Source organism: Pteropus alecto, unplaced genomic scaffold (assembly GCF_000325575.1).
Source record: "Pteropus alecto unplaced genomic scaffold, ASM32557v1 scaffold3, whole genome shotgun sequence".
Classification (NCBI taxonomy): domain Eukaryota; kingdom Metazoa; phylum Chordata; class Mammalia; order Chiroptera; family Pteropodidae; genus Pteropus; species Pteropus alecto.
Window position 1 is genome coordinate 52,829,219 of NW_006442484.1, and position 3,428 is coordinate 52,832,646.

General features: G+C 35.0%; 1 pseudogene; it reads right to left on the bottom strand.

Moving 5' to 3' along the window:
* Positions 1 to 227: 227 nt before the first annotated feature.
* LOC112470855 lies at positions 228 to 346 on the bottom strand (annotated as a pseudogene).
* Positions 347 to 3,428: the final 3,082 nt, after the last annotated feature.

The window sequence follows — 3,428 nt, forward strand, 5'->3', positions numbered from 1 at the left end:
GTTAGTATTGATATGAAAAAAATTTTTTTTCATTTTTTCACTTCCAATCTTTTTTGTCATTATATTTAACATGTCTTGTATGTACCCTGTAGACATTTCTCCCCTAAATTCAATGTGAGAATTATAATCTTTTTTATTTATTTGTTTTTTAGGTGAGGCAATCCTTGGTTGACCTCACAGATTGCAAGGACCTTGTCAGTTTACAATCCCTTATTTTTTATTTTTTACACCTACAGCACCTGGTCTTCCTAGGTGGTCTCCCATCCAAGTACTAACTGGACCTGACCCTGCCTAGCTTCCAAGATCATACAGGATTGGGCTTGCTCAGGGTGGCATGGCCATAGAGAGAATTATAATCTTTTAATTGTAGTATTTAGTTAGTTTACATTTTACATAATTACTGATACTATTTGAGTTTTAGCTACGATTTTAATTTTTTACTTTGGGTGACATCTAGAATGGAATTAGATTATATAAAACAAACCCAGGATTAACATGAGTAAATGATGAGTCTTAATCTACTTCATTTTCTTCCTTTGAGTCTTCCCTGAAGCAAAATCTGAGTAGCATTAGTACAAGTAACACTTTTTTCTCAAAAAAAATCTTCATTTTTTTAAATTTTTATGGTAACATTGGTCAATGAAATCCAGTAAGTTTCAGGTGTACAATTCAACAGTAAGGCATATATATATATTGCATTGTGTGTTCACCACCCATTTTTAGAGAGATGATTCCAGGAAACATAAGCAGGGGTGAGCCATTATGAGACTGTAAGGAAAAGATACAGAATATGATTTTGCCAAAATCTGTATAACCCTGTTAGTCTCTAAAGTTCTTACTTAGGCCAGTTATTAATTTCTCTATATATTTTTACTTTTCTCTTGAATGCACACTTTCATTTGTGCGCTCTAGATCCACATATCTTACACCCTATGCACAAAACTGAGTCAGCAGGCTAGTTAATACCTCCAGAATATTTTTTTGGCATTCATAAATGATGCCAAGTGACAATTTCTGCCCCCAAGGACCACGTCTACCATCATTCATGTCAATAATCTTAAATTAGGCTTTCTCTTTGGTCATCAAAGCACTTATAGCAGTCCAATCACTTTAAAAGGAGTACCACGTTTGTAGGTGGGAAGAATGTGGAAAAGTAACTCTTCTCAAGATAGGTTTATCATAGCCTCTCTTTATGCAAGAGACTAGCTGTCATATAAATTCAGGAGCATCTACTCATAGAAGTTTGCAAGCACCTAGTTACTGGAGGTCCTATTCCATTTTTTCTTTTTTTTTCCATGTAGAACCTGCAGTTAGAAATGTACCTGCCTGATCATTGAATCTCTATATCCATGCTTAAGCAGACTTAAGCATGATTCAATGATCTTAAATAGAGATCATTGAATCTCTATATCCATGCTTAAGTAGACTAGGCTTCTGCTAGCATTTCTCTGTGAACTACTCAAGTACTTTAAAAGAATATCCTTAGGCTTCAGTAGTCACTTCATGTTGGCCTTCAACTATAGAATTTCCTGTTATTATAGACCTTATTTATCTTAATTTTTGAATAAATAGGGCATATCTCCAGGTAGCATAGAAGAAAAAGTAGGCTGTCCAGTAGCAGAAAAAAAGTTTGACAGTATTTTGCCTCTTCTTTTAAGGGCCTCATTATCACCACTACTGCTAGCAACTGCCAGGAAGTAGAATTTTAATCTATTGACCTAATGCACAGAATCAGACAGTCAAACATACTGATCAATATCACGTTTTACTAAATAGCATGAAAGAAATAAGCGACCACAAGGCTTGGATGAAATGAAGAGAAGCCTGCTTTTTCAGGAGTTATTCCTCAGGTCCTTCTAAGGCAAAACTTGCTCCTCTAGCCCAGAAAAGATGAGGTCTCTAAATGGAGTTCAAGGGCTCATCTCATACAGCAGTCAAATTATGAAAGATGTTCATTTTATGCTCCAGAGACTTGTATAGCCCTGACATTCTCCAGGGAACCATGTCTTATAGATCCTGAGTTCTAATAGATAACCTTGGCCAGGGATATTCACTAAGGGTATTTTAGAGGTAAGCTATCTTCCTCTTAGCAAATATCAGTAGACTTTTTACTCAGGTTATTGAGTAATGGACCTTTCAAGTCAGTTCTTTCTCCCTTTTGGGCCATTGTTCCCTAATATTCTACTTAGTTTCCTTATGGGTCTAAATCTGTTTTCTTCAAATACCATTGGTGACACTTGTCCTTCATAATTCTCCTTTCATCTTGATAAAGTTGACTTTACTAATGGTTTGTGAGTTCAGAAGGCAATATTATTCACAGCACCAGTACAAAATAACATGAAACACCGATTGTCAAACTCACACAAATCAGAGATCTTACTCCATATCATGCATTCCTAATAATTTCAAAGATGCAGGCAATCAAAATGTATGTGTGAAGCAGGAGGAGGCCTTTTCACAGAGTTATCTGAGCCTTTCCTTCCTGTGACCACATCTGGACACAAATGTCCTTAATATGCTTTATTAAAAGATAAGTTCCCTAATTCAGTAGATCATTATCTCACTCAACTGGGAGCACTTAAGTTATGAAACATCTCCATTTTTAGATCAGAAACATATATATCTTAGTTGAAATTTTCCTGGGGGTCGTGCTTTATATTCTGTAGCTTGTAAGTGCGTTTACTATAAGAAATCATAAACTGTTATAGATTGCATGTTTGTATTTTCCCAAAATTCTTATGTTGAAATCCTACATCCCAATGGGATAATATTAGTGGGGTGGGGACCTTTAGGAGGTAATTAGACTTAGATGAGGTGATGGAAGTGGAGCCCCCATGACGGGATTAATGTCCTTATAAGAAAAAAAAAAAAAAAAAGATTAAATTTGCACTCTCTCTGCCATGTGAGAATACAGTAAGAAGGTAGTCATCTGTAAACCAGGAAGAGGGCCTTCATGAAAAACCTAACTGTGCTGTCACCCTGGTCTTAGACTTAGAGCCTCAAGAACTATGAGAAATAAAGACATTGTTTAAGCCATTCAGTCTATTGTAATTTGTTAGAGCAGCCCAAATTAAGACATTGAGAATAGTCTATTCAAAGCATTTCATTGAAAAAAATTCTTCTCCTAGTAAATAACATTAGTCCATTAGTCTACAGTTTAAGTTATCAATTTTTAAAAAATAAAATTAGACTGGATCACCTGCCTGCCTTTCTTTCCCCTGGGAGTTTTTTCTCAGTAAGTAGTTTATTATTAAAATACCAATAAATTCCTTTTGAATTTAAATTGTCAGTAGATATGACTAAATCTTATATGCCTTTTAATATCTCCCACTGTCAACTCATAAACTATGAGAGCAAAGGATGCATGCTGTCATTGTGTCCTTGTGAAATATAACATAGCAATAACTAGTTATGTTAATAATAATAAA